The following is a 23,461-nucleotide window of genomic DNA, read 5'->3' on the forward strand; positions in this document are numbered from 1 at the left end:
AAACTAGAGCTAGCAGTATTTATCAGGATGCAATTAAGGTCAATAATTAGTGCAATGATTAGCGGGTTTATATAATCTCTTTCCTTGCTTTATGTCGTTTTCAGCATACGTTGGTTGAGCCTCCACAACAACTTCTTGCAGCTACAATGATGTTAAATTAGTCCACCACCGAACCACCAACATTCACCTTATTTTTTTTTCCTTAGTTACTTGTTCCTTGTGTCCATAACAAGTTCCTTTTTCATGGTTAAGTTAATGTTAAAAACTTTTTTCCACAAGTCTGTAGAGTTTTATTTCCAATTGATTGATTCATTCATTAGTTACATGAGGAAACTGAGGCAGACATAAGCAACAACCTGGCAATAAGTGGGCAGAACACCGGGCTGATTTATTGGAGAGGTAATGGGCTGATAGAGGACAGGTGTGCTGGGTGGACAGGCAATGAGCTGATGGCAGACTGGTTAGTAGATTCCAGGTTAATAACAGGACAGACACACAAAACTAGAGACAAGTAACAGAAACAGAGAATACAAGAAAACATGAGGAGAGACAGAGCACAGCTGTGACACTTCTACTCTAGTCAAACTGACTGTATAGTCAAACTGTTGCCACCAATCCGTTTGTGGTGGCAGTCATCATATTCAGTATGCTTTGTCTACCTAAGGCAACCATTTTTATACATACTGAATATTTTTAAACTTTAAACTTTTTTTTTTTATTTCACCTTTGAGCGCTATGAAAAGTGCAGCAGATAACAAAAATCCTGCCTTCTTAGAGCAACAAAAATGTTCTTGTAAAAGATGCAAAAGTTCTTCATCCTTTAGATCAGGCTCTGAGACGTCAGCAGCAATTCTGTATGTTTCTGATGTACTATAAGGACAGAAGTATTCAGCTGCCTGACCATGACACCAACAGAGACCGTGATGACATTGTAATCAAATTCATGCACTTTAATCTGGAGTTGGCCCCCTTTGCAGATATAACAGCCTCCACTGTTCTTGGAAGGCTTTCCACAATATTTTGGAGTGTTTGTGCCCATTTATTCTGTAGGGTATTAACGAGGCCACCATGAACCCCCTTTCACCACCTTTTACACCCATTTTTGCCCATTTAAACCACATTTCACTGTTTGTTATGCCTATTTTTGCAACTATAAACCAATTTCTGCCACTGGTTATTCCTTTTTGCCATTTTCTGCCAGTTTCTGCCACTTTTGTTTACTTTTTGCCACTTAATGCCCATTGTTTGCCCTTTGAAGCATTTTTGCTACTTTTTAACCATTTCTACTGCTTTTGGAACCACATTTCACCACCTTTTCTCAACCCATTCTTGCCAATTTTAACCCATTTTAATGTTGTTTTAACCAAAGGGGTTTGCATTTCAAGAAGATGAGTTAAAAAAAAATCAGTAATTGTTGCTTTGATAAAAGCTGTTATTATCCAGGTTAAAAAAGTAAAATTAAATGTTGTTATCTCAGCTCACCTTTACAATGGACCATGATTCTGCTGACATCCATGGGCTCCCAGTTTGATTGGGTCCATAAAGCCCTCCCCCTTTTACCCCCTTGTTTAAAGCTGTTTTTAACTCCAGTTCATCTCCTGTGCTCCATATTTGACAACATGTCAAACAAGTCACGTGGAAACCACAAAATTCCTGTCTTCCTCTCACCCTGGATGACATGCTTTTTCATTACCGTGAACACGGGCACTGTATTTATTTAGACTTAATCCCCCATACAGTACGTCCTGCTGTTTCCTGACATAGATGGGATTAGGAAATATGTATTAATCAATGAAGTAGTCCCCAAATATAATCTTCTCTTTACTCCTGTTTAAATTTTTTCTAAGAACTACAGAGCTGATGCATTTTCAGGAAAACAGATATTCACGACCTTGTTGATGTGTTTACAAGGAACCAGTGTGCTGGGGGCTGAGTTTGAGCATGTACAGTGCTTATAAAAATTATTTACACCCTTGAATATCTTACCCTTTTATTGATTTTATAAGTCAGTCATGATCAATATAATTTGGGTTTTTTGACCCAAAAAATGTGTGTGGGTGTGTGGGTGTTTGTGTAAATTTCAATAACCTTTTCTCTAAATTGCTTGGGGTGCTTTTTATCTTCATGATGTAATGGTAGCCAGGAATACTGATTAACCAGTGACTGAACCTTCCAGATGCAGGCATCTTTATACTCACAGTCACTTTAGACACATTCCCTGAACTCCGGTTATCCTCATTCACTACTTGTGAGACTACTTGCTCCAGTTGACCGGACTTCTGCTGAATTAGGTCAGTCACTTTAAAGGGGGTAAATATTTATGCAGGCAGTTATTTAATATCAGATGTCTTTTTTGACATTACTTTGTATAAATCTGTTTTCACTTTGTCATTAAATAAGTTTCTTGCATTTTTAAAAAAAGCCAAATCATGTTGATCATTATTGATTTCTAAAATCAATAAAAGGGCTTGAATTCTATTCATGACCGTCTTATTTTTGACACATTTTCTCCAAGACGACTCTTACATGTCTTTCAACCTTTCCCTCACCTTGTCAAATGTCTGTCATCTCCTAGAATAAAATGTTTCTACAATCATATTTCAGGACTTTTTGGAGCATTTCCTCAGCTGAACCTTGTGGTGGTCACATGATTTCAGTATCTTTGAATATTTGTTGGTTTACTGACTGAAATATGTGGCTGTCCCAGAGAAGTGATCAGCTGAAAAGCTTTATGTAATACAGTCAGACTCAGGACGGCAAAATGAATAAGCAAACCACTATGGGGGACGCTTTTTACATATTGGGTTTTATTTTAAATCCAGGAAAGATGCACACACAGAGACAGGATGAGATGAGAGGGAGATGATGATTCAGTTTGGTGCATGCTGGGCTTTTGTCACCGCCACTGAGAGGAATATTACTCCACTGCCGGGCTTAACAGCTGACCAGATCTATCTCTGTCTGTGGCTCTCTTTTCCTGCCTGCCCTCTGAATATATATTTATAATTTTGTGATTCATATGAAAGGCATCATATTACCAAGAAACATCAGTTTAATGCTTGTTTATTAAAAATTCAAAATATGTTACATCAAAACAAAGGTCAAATTCAATATAAAGCAAAACTGCCCTGCCAAAAACAACAACAAACATTAACATGGGGATTAAAGTACAGTGAAAAGCTCTTCAAGTAAATATTTAATGGAGCTAGAATTATAAAAGAAACAGCACAGTTATGCTGAAGTCATTAAAATCTGGCTTCAGATCTCTGATTGAAAATAAGACAAAGAAATGATGTTGCAATTCTAACCTTTAAACACTCTTTAGTTACTCAAATGATAAAAATAGTAGTTAGTTATAATGGTTTGGGTCTGTGCAATGGCGTAGGCAATGAAAAGAATACCTGCTGTATGCATTAGGCACCAGTGCATTAAAAGCTGCCATACATTTATAACACTGCCGCTGGAAACCAAGACCAAAAGGTTTTATTACTACATGATTATACCTGCTGTATCTCTGCAATAAAACAGACATAGAATTATGAACTATCAAGCAATTATTTCACAAAACTACATTAGAAAGGATGTTAGAGAAGATGAACTTTACACCAGAGGCTGACATGTTTGGGGGAAAGGAATCATTCTCATTCCACTATTCGATTACTTGATTGGGACAGAAAAAAAGCATGCATGAGTGGGCAGGAGCAGGAACCACCATAACAAGAAACCAGTTTTACAATATTAACATGCACATTCAGTTTTCATGATCATTTGGTTAGGTTTCATAGAGAAACAGAAACAGAAACATAGACATAATAAAGAGTAGATGCCACATTGGCTGCTGGGGCGCAAGAACTACGGCCGCCATCTTGGTCTGGTCATCCTATCGTAAACTACTGTAAACTGAAGCAGCAGAGAATTCAAGATGCCAGAGCACTGTGCGGCGTATTTCTGTGCAAATCAGCGGACTATTGAGAAAAGAAACGTCCCTCTTCATTAACATTTCTGCTTGCTCTTACAGCCCCAGAGCTTCTCTCTCTCTCACTCTCTCTCTGAGCGGCAGCTGTCAGTCAAATCTGCCGTGTTTCAGCACCAAGGACAGCGTAAAATCACCACCAGCTCATTTAGCCACTCTCAGCATAAACATTACTAAACTTTCACAACACAAAAACCCGCTTATTCGGCTGAAATCATTATTTATGAAACTGTACCTGCCACATCATTTAGTATTCAGTAAATATTATTCTGTTATTCAATCAGAGCTTGTCTGTAAAAACAAATCTTTTCTATTAGCTGACTGCCCAAGTAAACTTTCACGTCTATGGTCCGATCATTGATTACCCTCTGTCTCTCATCTTAATGCCTTTTAATTAAAAGATCTGTGGACTGCTTCCACAGTTCACAGCGCACATGCCCACGCTAGTAGCTGTGTGGGGCTTACCTTAATCACATCTATGCCAAAAAAGACAGCAGAAAGGCTGAACCTGAGCCTGCACTGCCCACATGGCACAATTCACACACTTCAGGTGTCACTGAATGATCTGCTGACAGCTTGTTTTTATTTCATAATGAAGCTATAAATGCATCGAAACATAAATATGGGCTGTGAAAATAAGGAGCTCCTGTTAGGCAAAGAGGCCAAATTTATAGTTAAAACATCGGCTTACCTTAATGACACTTTGACATGGATGAACCACTGCCTTTCACTCTTAGGTGTGTCCCGTTAGTCCTGCTGTGACTCAGGTACCCAGTGATAGCAGCCTGCTGGCGGATGTTGCTAACTCCTCATCTCAGCCCTCAGATGTCCATACAGGTGACAACGAACTCAGTGTCTGCAGGTGCATCAGCTGTTGTTCTAGTGACTGCGGCTGATGACGTCTGTCATGGCTGTTTTTATCTTTTGCCTTCAAAAATGTTTGTTTGTCCATTTTGTTAGCTGAAATTAACTCTCTGCTAATGTTAACTTTGAAAATAGCGCTTGATTGTCTGTGATTGGTCGGTTGTTTACTGATATGATGCTTTTGCTCACAAATCAGGATGTGATAGGCTGATATGACGCTTTTTTTGTTTAGCCTGCCTACCCATAGGCTGCAACATACAGTCACACACAGCCAATACTCCTCTACAAACTAGAAAACTAACACCCAATATTATGTTTACACACACTCAAGAACGCAGAAAAGATGCAAGAAAAAAGGCCTCGGAGCCCCTGGAGGCCTTTTTTCTTGCATCTTTTCTGCGTTCCCCCTTGCGCTTTTGTGGTTTATCCATTTCCAATCACTTCTCTCCAACTCCGGTCAGCTCAAATGGCAAAATTTGATAACCTTGGTCAAGGGGGAGGGAAGGGGTGGGCCGAGGAGGGCTGAGAGATTTCATTGGACTAGCCCGATGTCCTTCAAGAAAATCAACCGATGGGCCGTTGCGGTCGATAAAAATGATTTCAATTATCCTTTTTGGTTAAATAATGACAGCCCCGGGCCTGCCCAAAAATGCGCGTTGGCAAATCGGGCATTGCCCGGGACGCCAGATGGCCTGTCCATGCCTGTATATATAGATATGATTTATCTATATGTATTGTGTGTGTTTTGCAAAATACCTATCATACATCACATATATCACATATCAGAATATTCTATTACTGTCAAGCCCACTATGAATACGGCAAACCATGTGTCCTGCATCATACCTCCATATGTGCCGTTTGCAGAAAAAACAAAGGTGAAAATTTGTTTAGTATTCAGCGAGTTATAATTAATTAAACGCGCTGACACTTCATTATGCCTGCCAAACAGATTACACTGAGTGGAGTGGGTGGGTAAGAGGGCACTTTAGAACGCGTTTTGGCTCCCAAGAGGGCACTTTGGCATGCGTTTTGGCTCTCGAGCGCACTTAAGCACATGTTTTGGCTCCCAAGAGGGCACTTTAAAGTGTGTTTTGCCTCTCAAGAGGGCCACAAGCCCCCATGTACACCCCACTGTTCATAAGGGACAAGGCGCACTGAGAATGTCCAATGCGTGCGCAGTAAGTTTAAATGTCCAAGGGCTAATTGTCCATAGGCTAAAAGCCTTAAAGTGCAAGTGCGTGTGGGTGTGTGGAAAGGTGAGGGGGAACAAGGCTGCCAGAGCCTCCTACCAGACCAACAGAAGCACTTGAACTCAGGTTGTCCGGCTCCAAGCCAGTGTCTTAGCTTGCCATCGATTCTGCATCCATACAGGAAAACCTGGCCTGTATAATATAAACAGGACCGTATTTCAATAAAACATTTCATCAACTAGTTACATTCAGTGTAAACAATAATTAATAAATAATTCAATACTCTATTAGCAACAATAGAATAAACAATCATTTCTCAGTAAAGTGCTTTGGTTTGAACACATAGTAAGGCATTTCATAAATAACATGACAAATAACATGACAATTCTTACAAAATAGTGTCATAGTCATTGTGCTAATATCAAATTAAACTGCAGGCATTTCACAACTGTGCTGCAGTGGCACATTAACCTTAAGACACCCAATGTAATAAATTCGGGTGCCAGCATTAGCATAATAAAGCTAGGTGTAACGTAGCCAGTTCATAGAGATGCATTGACAGATGCTAATGCTAACGCTAACAGCAACAACAGACAGAAAGACTCACCAACTCTTTTAAATATCCGACACACCACGCGACCAACGTGTTCCACCCCGGCACTGGTTGGTGTCTAAAGGTGAATGATGCAGCAACAGGCATTTAGAATATAACAAGAATACAAGAGTGAAAATAACATTTGTTTGGGAAACCCGACCTGTAGCAGCTGCTCCGTGTGACTCCCCTCACCTTCTGAATGAGAAACAGTGCGGACAGCTTGTAACGTGCAACAGGCGACGTGATTGGACAGTCGCAGCCCCGCATGTGTGTATGTGACGACGCAAGTGCTACGTGACCAGAAATGACTCACTCACGTATGGAGAACTGACGGACTTTTTGTATTATAATAATGAACATAAAATCAACATTGAAATAGTGGAGTTTCACCCTGGTTACACTATGGTTAGAATCATAACTATTGACGTAACCCTGACTGGCTGCAGTTAGTCCACGCGTCCACAAGAGGGTTGCATTTCCCCTTGACTGTAGAATTCACCTGAGGAAAAATACCCAAACAAACTTACTGATACCCGTCTTCCAACAGCAAAACGTGCTATGTAGTGTATTCTACGTTTCCCCCATGAATGTAAAATACACCTGAGGAAAATACCCAAACAAGCTTTTCAATACTATACTCCCAACAGCAAAAGGAGCTAACAAATTAGACAAAGTACTACCAAATGACTTAACAATTTTTCATTTACCTTCATGAAGAAAATTTGGCCTGCTAAAACAGGGTCTGTTGTCTAAATTTGTCAGATAAATGAGGTGGTAGAATCATAACTGTAGTTGTTACCTTGACTGGCTGAAGTTAGTCCATGTGTCCACAAGAGGGCAACATTTCTCCTTGAATGTAGAATACACCTGAGGAAAAATACCCAAAAAAGCTTATCGGTACTCGACTCCAAACAGCAAAAGGAGCTACAGATTAAACAAAATACTACCAAATGAGGTATCAATTTTTCATTTAACTTTATGTAGAAAATTTGGCCTGTTAAAGCAGTTTCTGTCATCTAATTTAGTCCAATAAATGAAGTATTAGAATCATAACGATTGCATTACGCTGCCTGGCTGCAGGTAGTCATGTGTCCACAAGAGGGCAGCATTTCCCCTTGAATGTAGAATACAACGAGGAAAAATACCCAAACAAGCTAAACCGATACTTGACTCTCAACAGCAAACCGAGCTAACAAATTAAACAAAATGACAGCCAAGAGCTTACAATTTTTCATTTACCTTTATGTAGAAAATTTGGTCTGCTAAAAGTGGGTCTGTTGTCTAAATTATTATGATAAATTAGGTGTTAGAATCGTAATTGCTGACGTTACCCTGACTGGCTGCAGTTAGTCCATGCGTCCACAAGAGGGCAGCATTTCCACTTGCATGTAGAATTCACCTGAGTAAAATACCCAAACAAGCTTACCAATACTCAACTCCCAACAGCAAAATGATTTAACAAATTAAACAAAATACTATCAAACGAGTTAACTATTTTTTATCTACTTTTATGTAGAAAATCTGGCCTGCTAAAGCAGTGTCTGTCATCTAAATTAGTCCGATAAATAAAGAGTGAGAATCATAACCATTGACATTACCTTGAATGGCTGCAGTTAGTCCATGCATCCACAAGAGGGCAGCATTTCCCCTTGGCTGTAGAATACCCCTGAGGAAAAATACCAAATCAAGCTTACGGATACTCGACTCCCAAAAGCAAAAGGAGCTAAAAAATTACACAAAATAATAGCAAAACTGATAACAATTTTTCAGTTACCTTTATATAGAAAATTTGGCCTGCTTAAGCAGTGTCTGTAGTCTAAATATGTCAGATAAATGAAGAGTTAGAATTATAACTATGGATGTTACCTTGAATAGCTGATGTTAGTCGGTGCATCCACAAGGAGCAGCATTTCCCCTTGAATGTAGAATACCCCTCAGAAAAAATACCCAAACAAGCTTAAAGATACTCGACACCCAACAGCAACAGGAGCTAACAAATTGAACAAAATACAAGGAAATGAGTCAACAATTTTTCATTTACCTTTATGTAGAGAATGTGGCCTGCTTAAACAGTGTCAGTCATTAAAATGAGTGCGATAAATGGGGAGTTAGAATCATAACTACTGACGATACCTCAACTTGCTGCAGTTAGTCCATGTGTCCACAAGAGGGCAGCAATTCCTGTTGAATGTAGAATACACCTGAGGGAAAATACAAAACAGGCTTTCCTTTACTCTACTCCCAACAGCAAACTGAGCTAACAAATTACACAAAATAATAGCAAAAGAGTTAACAATTTTTCATTTATCTTCATATAGAATATTTTGCCTGCTAAAGCAGGGTCTGTTGTCTATATTAGTCTGATAAAAGAAGTGATAGAATCATAACTATTGACGTTACCTTGACTGCATGCAGTTAGTCCATGCGTCCACAAGAGGGCAGCATTTCCCCTGGAATGTAGAATACACCTGAGGAAAAATACACAAACAAACTTACGGATACCAGACTCTTAAAAGCAACAGGAACCAAAAAATTAAACTAAATAATAGCCAAGATTGTACTATTTTCTATTTACCCTCATGTAGAAAATTTGGCCTGCTAAAACAGTATCTGTTGTCTAAATTAGTCTGATAAATGAAGTGTTGGAATCATAACTATTGACGTTACGTCGACTGGCTGCAGTTAGTCCATACATCTACAAGAGGGCAGCATTTCCCCTTGAATGTAGAATACACCTGAGGAAAAATACCCAAACAAGCTTACGGATGCTAAACTCCCCAAAAAACAAAAGGAGCTAACAAATTAAACAAAATAATAGCCAAAGAGTTAACAATTTTTCATTTACCTTTATGTAGAAAATGTGGCCTGTAAAAACGGGTCTGTGGTCTTAATTAGTCCAATAAATAGGTGTTAAAATCATAAATATTGACGTTACCTTAACTGGCTGCAGTTAGTCCATGTGTCCACAAGAGGGCAGCATTTCCCCTTGACTGTAGAATACACCTGAGGAAAAATACCCAAACAAGCTTACGGATACCAGACTCTTAAAAGTGACAGAAACTAACAAATTAAACAAAATAATAGCCAAGATTGTACTATTTTCTCTTTATCCTCATGTAGAAGATTTGGCCTGTTAAAGCAGTGTCTGTTGTCTAAATTAGTCTGATAAATGAAGAGTTAGAATCATAATGATCGACATAACCTTGATTGGCTGCAGTTAGTTCATACATATAAGAGGGCAGCATTTCCCCCATGAATGCTGAACACACCTGAGGAAAATTCCAAAACAAGCTTTCCAATACTCAACTCCCAACAGCAAAAGGTGCTAACATATAAAACAAATAATAGCCAAAGAGTTAACAATTTTCATTTACCTTCTTTACAAAGTTCAATACACCTGAGGAAACCTACCCAAACAATATTACCAATACATGCGCCAAACATCAAAGGAGTAACCAAATTAAACAAAATAGTAGCAAATGAGTGAAGAATTTTTCATTTACCTTTATTAAGAAAATTTGGCCTCCTAAAACAGTGTCTGTTGTCTAAATTAGTCCGATAAATGAAGTGTAAGAATCATAGACATAATAAAGAGTAGACGTTGCATTGGCTGCTGGGGCACAAGAAATACGGCTACCAACTTGACCCGGTCATCCTACCTGTGAACATAAAATGAAGCTGCAGAGAATTCACGATGCCAGAGCACTGTGCGGTGTATTCCTGTGCAAATTGGCAGACTACTGAGAACAGGGCTCGGGGGATTGCTTTCCACAGGTATGACTGAACAATATTATTGCTTTTATTTTGTGAATATAATATTATTGTACTGTATTTATGTCCACCAGCGAAATCGTAGCCAGCTAATGTTAGCTAGGCTATGTTTACAGCCGATGTTCACACAGCTATTTGGCAAACTGAGACATTATATTTTTAAATAAAAAATGTAATTTATTAATTCAAGTAAATTTAATACATTTATGATTATTATTATTTTTATTTTTTTAGAATTTTCATCTTTTCTGATGTATAAAGATTTTCTCTTTTTTTTTTCAAATATATAGATATAGATTTTTAATTTTTCTGATATATAACTTCTGTCTATTGTGTTATATCTTACATATGGATATATAATGTATTCATATATTGTTTCTTAATTTTTTTTAACTTATTAAAATATTTGAGTAGTACACATATATGTGTGTGTATATGTATAATTTATTTTTACGTATCGTGTGTGTTTTGCAAAATACCTATCATACATCACATATCAGAATATTCTATTACTGTTAAGCCTATGAATATTAAAATATGCTGAACCATGTGTCCTGTATCATACCTACATCTATGATGTTTGCAAAAAAAAAAAAAGCGTGAAAATCACTTTAGTATTCAGCGAGTTATGATATATTAAATGCACTGACACTTCATTGCGCCTGCCAAACAGATTACACTGAGTGGAGTGGGTGACCGAACCAAGATGGCAGCCCCATGGCTAGTCAGCATCAATAGGTAGCGGTCGATGCGGCATCTACTCTTTATTTTGTCTATGAACAGAAACACCACATATTGACTGCACTTGGCAGCCATCTTGCTTGTAGTTTACGTTCAGTGAGCAAACACTGCAACCCAGGCTAAATGAACTACACCCCCGTCACTGACCCTGCCCTCTAACAAGAAAAGGCATATACAAATTAGATAATTCAACAAGTAGTCAGTGACAGCAGACAAGATTAAACCTCCCTAACCCTAACCCTTTACTGAACCGCTCTCTGGGGTATGTTCGCTGAGGGCACGGTCTTACCCTTCTCTTGCACGTTCCTGTTTTTGGTTTTTTGCTAAAGGCTGTGAGTGGAAAGCCTTAAGATGTTGTAAGGAAACAATATCTGAAATACATTTAATACAACATAAGATGCCATGTTTGGGCATATATTCAACTTTTTAAATGAGCGGTAAGGGATGGGTGTAAAAAAAAAAAAAAAAAAAACTGGGGTGGGATGGGATGGGAGCGATAGTTATCCTATTTGGAGCGGGATTTTTTTTGTTTTGTTTTTTTGTTTTGTTTTGTTTTTTTAACTCTAGTTTGAGATAGATAGATAGAATAATTTCTGTGGGAGTGGAAAGGGAAAAATGCTCTCCTGTCTCACCCTCTACATCACACTGAGAAGCTCACAGCTTTTTATTGCATTTTCTCCACAATCTAACAGGTGCCCAGATTTGTTAGATTATATAGTTGTATATTTATAAAGAACAAACTCAGAATTTTTTAGTTAAAAAAAAGCAGTAACTTTACAAGACCAAAAATTCAAACATTTCTTATTCCAAAAAGTTTTAGGTATTGCCACTATAAACTCAAAAATTTCAGGTTTTTAAGGCCATACAATATGCAATATTGTAAAGTCAAAAATTTATGCCACACTAGACTGAAAACAGTGGCTGGATAGACCCAGCTAAGAGAAATGTCTCTTCTGATAACGATAATGAGGATTCTTATCTAAAGTCATAAGTATTTTTTCTGATTGATCAGTCCTAAGAAGAATCATTTGATAAAGCTCTCAACTGCAGGGCTTGTGCAAGGAAAACAGCTTTATCTGGTGATCTTCTTCCACACAGGCGGCTATTTTTGACTTTATTATCTCAAAAATTAAAAGTTTAATTCACATAAATTAACAGTTTTAGAGTTTTTTTCCCCATGAGTTCACAAGTTTCTGAACATGAACATTTCATTTTTCTTGAAAATTAACAGCCCCTGTTTTTATAGTGGCCATATCATCATAATAAAGGGCTTTTTTAATACATTGATCTTTTAGCAAGAACAAGTGTGTGTAGGTCTATTATTTTGGGATTTTGTCAATTAAAACAAGTAAAGCTGATGTTTAATTTTTCTAAGTGGGTCCTGGGGGGGCTTAGCTTTTCTTAGATTCAAATAGAGGGGGCCTTAAGGAATTAAGGTTGGGAATCACTGTCCCAGAGGGTACTCTGTCACATCATGTGTCCTTGAAGGGGGATCCAAGAGAGCATTTGGTCACTGCAAGGGCCTTTCATCCCCTTTGTTCACTGGAGGAGCTCTGTAGAGGGCTATGTCACACCCTAGAGGGCACTTTGTTTCTTGCTGTCTGCTTTCTTGTTCTATCACTTTCTCCTCTCTCCTCCTCATTTTCCTCTTTTGTCTCCTAGCCTCAGCTGTTCTATCGAAGAATACCAAGCTGGGCTAACTGGCTTCTTCTTAGCTGAAGGCCGGTGTGTGAACTAGTGCCATAATTCTGAACTTCTTGTTAGAAAACCGTGGCCTTCTGCCAAAGTCACATAGTGCTGGAGCAGTTGCCCAGGGTGCTTTGAAGTCACACTTTGAAGTACAGTCTGGAAAAAAGCAAAAACAGCTCACATTGCTCACCACTGTCCATTTTATAACACATTAGTTAAAGCTCAACAATTAGATCAACATAGATACCTATACCATAGATAACCTCTGTGAATGCTTTTGGGATTTTAACTCTTTTTGTGGCAGCAAAAGGAACAGGGAACATTTTAAAGAAATGTTTTTTGAAAACATAAATAAATAAATAAATGATCATTTGAATTTCAAATCAAGTGTGTGATGTAACTTATTTCCACATAAAAACCAGCAGGCTGCTCTGTAACACATTACCCCCCACTGCGAGAGGAAAAGGAACAGTGAACTCAAAATGCATAGTCCAGTAGTCTTAGTTTTTAGTCTGTAGACCAGGATTGATGAAATATATGCTCCTCTCCTGTATCTAACACTAAAAATTAAATTCTGATCTTCATTCTCTGGTGTCCCTGTTCATAAGAAAGTCTGTTTAGCAACAGGTTTATTTGCAAGCAGTTTGTAAATAAATAGACAAATGTTAGATGGTGGCTACTATTCATATGACGCCATACACTCACTGAAACACCCCCTGGTGGGCAACAGCTTCCTACTAGCCTTGTAAAGCAAATGAATGGTCAGATTCCCTGTCTGCCACATTTGTTACAGGCCAATCAGAATGACAAGATAAAATGTAGTAGGAGGCATGCAAAGATCCAGTAGTAATGTGAGCGCAGCGGGGAGGCAATGACGTAGTTTATGAATGGTGGAGATGTTGGTGGATAAAATTCATGTTGAGGCCAGTCGGGAGAAGAGCAAAAATAGCTTTATTGCCAAGAGAAGCTTTTTGTGTGGCTCTTTGCTCTTGCTTCAATAAAGAACTGTGTTCCAGTTCCGATAAAAACTGTTGCTTTACATAAGAGATGTCTGAGCTAAACATCACATTAACGGCAGCCGTTGCTATTGTTTTTTAGTACAACTAACCCACACCTGTAGCTACAGCAACATTCTTCTCAAATGACACTGATTGGTGTGGTCTGTCAGACCCGGCACAATCATCAATCATGCCAGATTGGAGCTTTGTGCAACAGATCTGCCTGATGACCTACATGGAATCTGACTAATTCATCAGCTAGGATTGCCCTATACTGTGTACATACCAGTCCTCAGAGGTGGACTGACATATGGAGACACTGATGGGCCAATGGGCTGAACATGTAGAAAAAAAAAAAAAAAGATGTCAGCCTTGCTTTGACTGTGCGACAGGCTGTTTCTGATAAGGCTGCATGGAGGAGAGACAGACAGGCAGGTCAACTGTGTGCAAACCAAGAGAAACCACACAGCTGTTATTCTCCTTTCCTTTATGCTCCACTCTTTCTCCTGTGTGCACTTTGAGTTCTCAGAGCAAACCTCCAACTGTGTGTGGGTTTACCTGTCTTTACACGTTACCACACAAAATCATGACATACCTGTGACCCTGATAATGCAGCCTATTACTTACACGGTAAGGTGACCTATGAAAAAAACACTATAGTCAAAAGCATCTGAGGGCTCAGTCAGGAAGCTGTGCATGGTTAAGTCTGTTTCAGCACCATGGACAGCTACACACCAATGAGCTGTGGCAGGAGTAACAGCTCAGAGGGTATCTTACGCTCTTAACTCCTCAATATACACTCTTTCACCCATCATCCATCCATTTCATATGCTGCTTATCCCATTGGGGGTCACGGGGGGGCTGGAGCCTATCCCAGCTGTCACTGAGTGCCAGTCAATCGCAGGGCAGACAAATAGACACAGACAACGAGGCACGCTCACACTCCCACTCCCAATTTAGAGTTATCAATTAGCCTAAGCATGTTTTTGTTGGTGCGAGGAAGCCAAAGTACCAGAGAGAACCTACGCATGGTGGGGAGAACATGCAAACTCTGCACAGAAAGGCCCTAATCGAGAAGCGAACCAGGGAACTTCCTGCTGTGAGGCAACAGCACTAACTCCTGCGCAGCCGTGCAGCCCCCTCTTAACTCGTCACTGACAAATATTCAGTGAAAAACGGCAAATAAACAGCTGAGGTAGGAAAAAGATTTACAAGAATATATGATTATGATTATGAACTTTATAAACCTACACACACAATTTGTTTGCTTTAAGAGAAAGCAGGTTGAAGAGTTTCTAGGTCTACTTAATCCTGATCATGGCTTGTTTTGTTATTTATTACACTGACTTAATGTTATGACAGCTTTCTAGTGTCTTTACGACTAAGCAATCCTTTATAAATAAAGTGAATGATAATTCATACCATAATTATTTACCTGTTTAGGCCAGAGTCACTTTAGGTGGTGATGAGGGACAGATTGATGTCAGTTGTGGTGATGAGGAGGATGACAGGTACCGGTGAAATGACTGGGGCTGCTAGGCAATGATATTATTTTACTGCTTTTTTTAAGCCAATTGTTGCCATCTCTTTTTGCCACTTTTTCGCCCATTTTTGCCCTCTTTCACACATTTTTGCCTTTTATCCAGCTTTATTAAGCTGCCTTGATTGAATGGCACATAATTTTCCATTTTTTCCCTTTTTTGCTGGTCTTTGCTGCTTTCTGCCTATTCTAGTCACTTTTTTGCTCATTTTTGCCACGTTTTACTGCCTTTTTACTATTTTTGCCACCAGTTACTCATTTTTCTAATACATTTTGCAACTTTTTTTTCCCATTTTCACCATTATTCACCCAACTTTTTGCCATTTGTTGCCTATTTTTCCTTTTTCACCCATTTTTTGCCACTTCTTTGCTGCTTTTTGACCCCTTTTGCCACTTTAACTTATTTTTATTGCCACTTTAACCCATTTTTGCCACTTTTCACCACTTAGCCTTTGGCTCTTGCAAAGGTATTTTTAAAAAAAAACTTGGCTCATAGGTTGAGCAGGGTAGAGTAACACTGCTATAGCAGCTTTCATGAAATACTATATTCCACATGCATTAGAGCTTCATTATCTCAAAGTCCACGGCCTGAGTTTCTATCCCAGTCTGTCCCTGCTGTATGTAAACGTCACTTAAATTTTGGCTTAGAATTTTCTGGTTTCAGCAATTTAAACAGTATCTCAGATGCTGTGAGGGTCCAGTTAAAATTGAGATCTGTTTTTCTGCAGTTGTCAGGCGATGTTAACGTGTTCAAAGTTAGCCGCCTCTGTTCTAGCAGGCCACCAGGGTTCAAATCCAGCTCTTGGCTTCTTTCCAACATGCCTCCCAGCTCTCTCTCTCCCCAGTCTCCACTGTCCTGTCTGAATAAAGGCATAAAAAGACTAAAATAAACTCATAAAAGAAACAAGGAAGTGGACTGTTAAACATAATGTTTTTATGGGGCGCTGCTTCATAACGTCCACGGATCAAGCAGGTCCCCCGACACAAAACAAAACACACAAAAAGTGGTGATAAATAGTTTTCTTTAGTCTACATGCTGTAATTAAAATGTGGTTAATTATTACTCTTAAGAATTACTACTGTCAGTTGTTTTTTTAACTAGGGGGAAAATCTGCCTGTGGTCTGAGATAATTAGTAATTAGTGCTGATAGGATTTTGACGTGATCAGCATTTCCTGCTTTTCAAAGACTCTCATGCAGGTAAAGCGTCCTTAAACACGTCCAATCATTGCAGCTCTCTGGGGGTTGAAGTATGAAAAAAGCCTCAGATTGTGTCGAGGCCACGCGCTGTTATACAACATTTATGCTCATTTGTAGTCATTTGTTTTATAGTGAAGTATTGGCTGGTTGCCTGAGGTGTTGATACATAATATAATGATGAAGTGTTAAGTCAGGATAATGGCTCAGTCATCGACCACATCTTTCTCTGAGGTAACATTATAGAAAAACCTATCTATAATTTCCTAACAGTATGCATCCCATGATACCTCACTGTTCTCCTTGCTGCTGAAATCCTGCAGAGCAGGCTCACCTGCACATGCTGATTTTAAATGTTATGCTAAACACTGCTGGAAATGCACTCCCACACAAAGCCAAACTTTGACTAAATCTATGAACAAAGTTTTGGTATGAAGCCCAAAACTTGCGTTATCCAAGGACTGCTGATTTTAAACTTTCAAAAACCTGCACAGGTTGCAGTGTTAATGAGAGAAGGAGTTCAAACAGCACAGTGGCACTCTGAAGATCTGTGTTTTGGATGAGTTAATGACCACGTAGCATGCTTTGGACCCACACAGATTCTCTCATTTATGAGCGCATAAAGAATTAACACTCTTGTCTATTGATGGGAAAAATGAAAGAGAGGTGAATATTTGTTATATTGAATTTAAGATGTTCTTTTAGCCAAAGAGCTCTCTGCAACATTCACAGTCCTAAGACCAGGCGGTGTTAAAACAACCCGAGCAGGTGATGGACATGTTTAAATGCATCACCTCTGTGACATGACGACAGCTCTGAAGTTGTTCCAGAGTTCCTGCTCTGAGCTATACGCCTTTATTTTCTCTTTCTCCCCCTGGAGGCGTTTTAAGATGATCGATTTTTACATTATTTTAATCCAATAGCCTGACGTGTTATTGGAAAGGGGAGTGATGGATCTGGACGTGCACGGCTGGACATTGATCACAGGGAGAGGGGAGGTCGACTTGTTTCCCCGAGGATTGCCCCTGACGCGCACAGAGGCACGTGCGCACGCTTTGCTGCGCTCCTGGCTGTGGTAGTGCGGGTGTTTGGGCACGCGCACGGGCACGAGTTGATTCGCTTCACAGCCGGATTGCTGAGGAGTTCATTTCTGATGAGAGAGTCGGTTCCTGCCACTCTGTTACTGATGCATCAGCCTTGATAATGGAGAATGTATGCGTAAAACAGTCTGTTCTGGGACATTTCCTCACGGTAAAAAGCAGCTTTACGGTACAACAATAGGGCCGGGCAATATATCGACTTTTTCAGATATGCACTGATACATTTTTAAACCGGATAATAGAGTCAGAATGTATTGTTTATGTCAACATAGTTCAAGTCATCCTGAAAAAAAGATGCCAGACTTGATGCTCTGGAATAAAAAACACTGTTGACAGTAAAAACTGACAGCAACGTCCAAGATAATATATTTTAAATGTTTAGTGTAAATTTGTCCAACTTTTTCTGCGCACCCCCAGGGGGAGTGGCGTTATAAAGGGGTTGTGGTGCAGCAGGGCTTAGCAACACCAGCTGATGACTTCAGCACTGCAGAGGAGGATCAGTTCATTGAAGTCAACTCAGATTCAACAGTTAGTGCTTTCATACAGACATCTGTTCTGGTGTCCCAGAACCTTGGTTCTTTCTGGAGAACCAGCCTGCATTCACACCACTTTAAGTGGATCCAAAGTGGGAGGATGGGATGGTCATCTATCACCACGTCCAGCTCCACTTTTGCCCATGTCTTTTAGTATTCCCTCTTCATCTGCTTGAGTTTATTAAATATTTGGTCTGGATCCCAGCCTTCACCATCTGTCCTGCAAGTTTGGCATGTAACTTGCTCTTCTTTGTACTACTTTCCAGTTTCACCTGGAATTCTCTCGATAGCCCGATTGCAACCAAACATTTTGTCTATTTACAGACCACTTTTTCTGCATTTTTGTCATCAGTTGTCTTTCCAACCTAGAAGAAGACATGCCCACTGATGATGTCACGGTTTGCAAGGAAGAAACAACTATTTTTTGATTCCAGCTGAGAACTGACTTTTCAGGTTTCAGAATCTTCTTTTCTTTTTGCGGTCTGAACACACTGGCTGGTTCAAAATTATGTTCGCCATCTGGAATTGGAATGGGGCCCTGCTGGTCTGAAAGGCCTAAATGTGTCCATTCCAAGTCTAAGACATTATCTGCATTTTGGATTACAGTGGTAAAGGAGTACCCACTACCAGACATGAGAGCCCTGGCCATCCTGTTACCTTTTCAGCATCCTACCTGTGTGGGATAGGCTTCTCTGCACTGTAAAATCAACGGTAAAAATAACTTTAACTCAAACAAGAAATTTCATGTTGCATTTACAAAAAGCTTTTTTTTTTAAGTCATGCACTGACACTTGAGTTTAAATAAGTTGAGAAACTTTGTGATAACATTTGATAAAGTAAGTTAGATTCAGCTATGTTCTTCATGCATTTCATTTTCCATCATTTCTACCACATACATATATCTAGGACATTTATGCCTCTCAAGGTAGAACAACTTTAGTGACTGCAAGTGAGAATAACTAAAAGGTGCACACTGCACCAGGGAGACCTCTTCCATACCTGTAGTATACCATCAAGTAAATATTACGGTTGCTCCACACAGGTGGAAGTTATCTGACTGAGCCAGTAACTTCACTCATGGTGCAAAAGTGTCTAATGCCCAAAGGAACTCTGTGAAAACTCTGAAGGCCTCTGCAGATTATGGGATGATTGTCAAGTAATCAAAGTACAAACTAAAAGGTGCATTTGATCCAGGAAATACACTTCCTCAGGGTTTTGTACATCTTCCTTATACTGTTTAAGTTGCTCTCCAAAAAAAGGGACTTACCTAACTCAGTCAGTAACTTCACTGTTGTAAAAGTGTTAACATCCATAAACAGTCAAACTCTGCAGATTAAGGGATGATTGTCAAATAAGTTGAGCTGCAGAGATCTTACATTCAAGGCAAATATGCAATTGGCCTTATGATACCTAAACCTTAGCTTATAATTGCAATAACATCAACAGATTTGCACAAAAGTTGAAATCAGAAATTTTTTGTAAGAGTCACTTTTGTTTACAGTGCGGCCATCTTGGCTCTAGCACATGCTCAGACTGTTAAAGTTCTTCTCTTTGTGTTTTGTTTGACTATTGACTACTGCCACCTACTGGACAGCGGTGTGAATCAGCAAACCAGCAGCCTAGCTTTTGTTACCTGTTTACTTTAAGCTGACTTTACTGAAACAGCACTTAAATGGTTTCTGTCATCATGCAAGTAAATATTACCTGATCAAGGTTGCCAGGTATGGGTGAAAAAACGAGCCCAATGGCCAATAAAAAAAACGGCCCAAAACCAAGCCCAATGCTGAAATTCAACATTGGCCATTAAAGCCATACCACATATATTGCTTGTGTGCATACAGGCATGCTGCTTATGTATGTCTATTTGCCAGTGTGGTACAGTGCATCTCTGGTTGTTTGCTATGTTCTAATTTTTCCTGCTTCCCTGCTGGTTGATTTAGTTGTATTTGACAGTAAATATAATCGTTTATTCTGCTTTGGATATTGAAAACACATACACAAGACACCAAAAAATGGATCCACTCAACCCGCGGACAAAAAAATCTACCTGCGGCAGTAGCCCAATTCCGCAGGAAACTACAGACCTGGCAACTCTGGACCCGATGAAAGCCAGTCAGTACATATACTTGAGTATCAAGATAAGCTAACTTTATATGTGTGAGTCTAGATCGCTAACAGGGTTTACCTTGTAATAAATCTCAGCAATAACATCCTTTAAACCTACCTCAAAGATTTTGGCCTTTTACGGTACACTTTATTGTCCCCTTAGGGAAATTTGTCTTGTCAAAATCTGCACAGATGAAGCTGCCAATTAATAACAGAAGTAATAGACTAGAACAAAAGGATGCAATCACATAACCCACACATATTGCACATACCAATATTGCACAAGACCCTCATAGAAATACTTCAAAAGAAAAAATGCTGGCAATAAATAACAATGACAAAGAATAACATACAGCAAGACAAGATAAAGTAAAAAAGATAACACCATGACATTATTGCACAATCCGGCTACATCTTCAGGAAACATTATTCAAAACTCTAATTGAGGCGGGCATGAACAAGTTTTTAAAGCGGTTCAGTTTACATTTTGGGACTCTGTATCACCTACCAGACAGTAAGAGTTCATACTCAGGGTAAAGGATGTGAGAAAACACATTAAACCCTGTGAGCCATCGCCTGGCTCTGCCTGTGTCAGAAGATATTAATACAAGTTTGATACCAGGGCAAAAAAAAAAAAAAAATATATATATATATCCTTGGCACCAAGTAATGGGTAAGTTATTGTTTTAATGAGGCTGTCAGCATTAATTCATTAATTGCATGCTTTATTTTCCTTTTCAGCACACTCTGCTTAAGCCACTTCAACATCTCTCTGCAGCCACAGCGATGTAAAATAGTCCACCACTGCTCCTTTATGCCTCAAAAATTCAGACAGCACAGTGGAAAAGTCAAAAGTATTCTGCACTTTTTTTCTTTTTAAAGCTTATTTCCTTTTCAATCAATTACATTTTTTTAAAAATTTGAGAGGATCATATTTCTCTGGAGTGGGCGGGGCTTCAGCTCATTCAACAGACACGCCCATACCATCCTGAAGCAGATTTTACTGCCTCATTTTTCATGATTTTGAAGCTTAAATTTATAAACTTGGAGATGTTTTATTTAACTGATATCTAATGTAGAGGTTCATAACACACTGACCTGTCATACAACAAACCTAAATACAGATTCATTTTCACTTACAGGGCCTTTAAATCTACCCAAACCTCCTTTTTACTTTCAAAATGACAGCAGAAACATAACCAAACAGGAAGTCTATACCATTTAGTGAAGGCAGTGAAGTCTAAAATGAAGCAAGAACAGTATTAAATGCAAGATAGTGAAATTCAGAAATGTGATATTAAAGGAATCAACTACATCAAATCTGAGATTTATCAGGATTACAAATCTTAATAGTTTGATAGTTCTAGTCTTACGAATGGGTTCCTTACCTTTAGTTGTCAGTGCAAGCTATTTTTAGATAGGTGCTGCTGAGATAGTAGCTGCTCTGCCAACACAATGGATTCTTATGGTATCCTGGCTTTCCCTCATCAGACTCATCAAATACACAATCCAACAACTCCAAAACGCTCTGGACAAGTTGTGACCTGAACATTCACCACACTATGAAATAATAACGTATAATTATGTAACATTAGGACACATGAAGCAAATACTCGGAACTATTTCTTGAGTAAACCATTGGGCGGAGTGACACAGTGCAGCAGCCGTGTCTGGAGTGTAGTTCTGGCTTTGCATTTAACTTTAAAACATCTCCGTCTCATAATGTTCCATGATTATTTCATAGCGTGGTGAATGTACAGGTCACAACTTGTCCACGAGAGCGTTTTGGAGTTGTTGGATTGTGTATTTGATGAGTCTGATGAGGGAAAGTCAGGATAGCAAAAGACTCCATAGCGTTGGTAGAGCAGCTCCGAACTCAGCAGCACCGATCTAAAAATAGCTTGCACCGAAAACTAAAGGTAAGGAACCTGTTAGTAAGACTATAGGGCTTATGGTATGGCAATTGCCAAATTCGCCAAAATGTTGAAGTTTCCCTTTAAGTCATATTTTCAAATTATATCATTTTGAATTCTAGCTCATACTTTGACATTTTCAACTCTTACTTTTGGCTTTTTAATCCCACATTTTGACTTTTAAACTCATGATTTCAATTTTTTCTCATATTTTTACAGTTTAAATTCATAATTATTACTTTTTATATCAAATTTTAACCTTTTAAACTCCCAATTTTAAATCTAAGTAGGCTAATATTTTTAACTTTCATCATTTTGAATTCTAGCTCATATTTGGACATTTTCAACTCATAATTTTGGCTTTTTAATCCCATTTTTTGACCTGTCAGTCTCACAATTTAAAATTTTAAGTCATATTTTGACCTTTAAACTCATGATTTCAAGTTTGATCTTATATTTTGACCTTTTAAACCTATGATTTCAAACTTCTCCTCAAATATTTACTCTTTAAAAACATTATTTTTCTATCTTTAATATCGTGTTCTGATCTTTTGAACTAATAAGTTGGAATTTTTATCTCACATTTGAGCCTCTAAACTCATCATTTTTACTTTTTGAATTTCCAAATGATTTATCAGCAGTGCTTTTTTTTTTTTTTTTTTTTTCATATTTTATTACTGGTGAAAATGAGGTTGACAGTGATGGTTAAATGTTGACCCTGTTAGGCTCTCAGGTTAGACCTAAATCCAGAATCTGGCCCCTGCTGTGACTGAGTTTGACACCCCTGTTCTAGGTGTTATTTTTTTTATGTCAGCAAACTTCTGCATTCTGAGTTACACAAACATGTTGGCAAGGTTTAGAGAAGTGTGTGGAGCAGTCACAGTTTCAAAGAAATCTCTCTCTTTTGGTTAAAATTATGACTGAAGTTCATTTAGTGTCTGTTTTTGTATGCAACTGATCCTTAAATGAATGGAGATTTTATCACTTAAACACTGCTAATATGTTTGACAATTAGGTGTGTAAGGGTTTGCCTGAAACTTTAGATAATTAAGGATCAAACACTGTCCTTATGGGGTGTCTAGAACTTCTGCTTTGACTGTCATGGTATCAAAAAGGTTCCTACATTAATACATTTTCACAAAAATCATATCAGAGCTTCTAATTCGAGCAGTGTGACAAAGATTTGTTATTTCTTTGCAGGAAAAAAAAAATCAATTTGTATAATTCTCCCAGCTATTAAATATCAGTG

The sequence above is a fragment of the Cheilinus undulatus genome, linkage group 1 (assembly GCF_018320785.1).
Source record: "Cheilinus undulatus linkage group 1, ASM1832078v1, whole genome shotgun sequence".
NCBI classification, from domain to species: domain Eukaryota; kingdom Metazoa; phylum Chordata; class Actinopteri; order Labriformes; family Labridae; genus Cheilinus; species Cheilinus undulatus.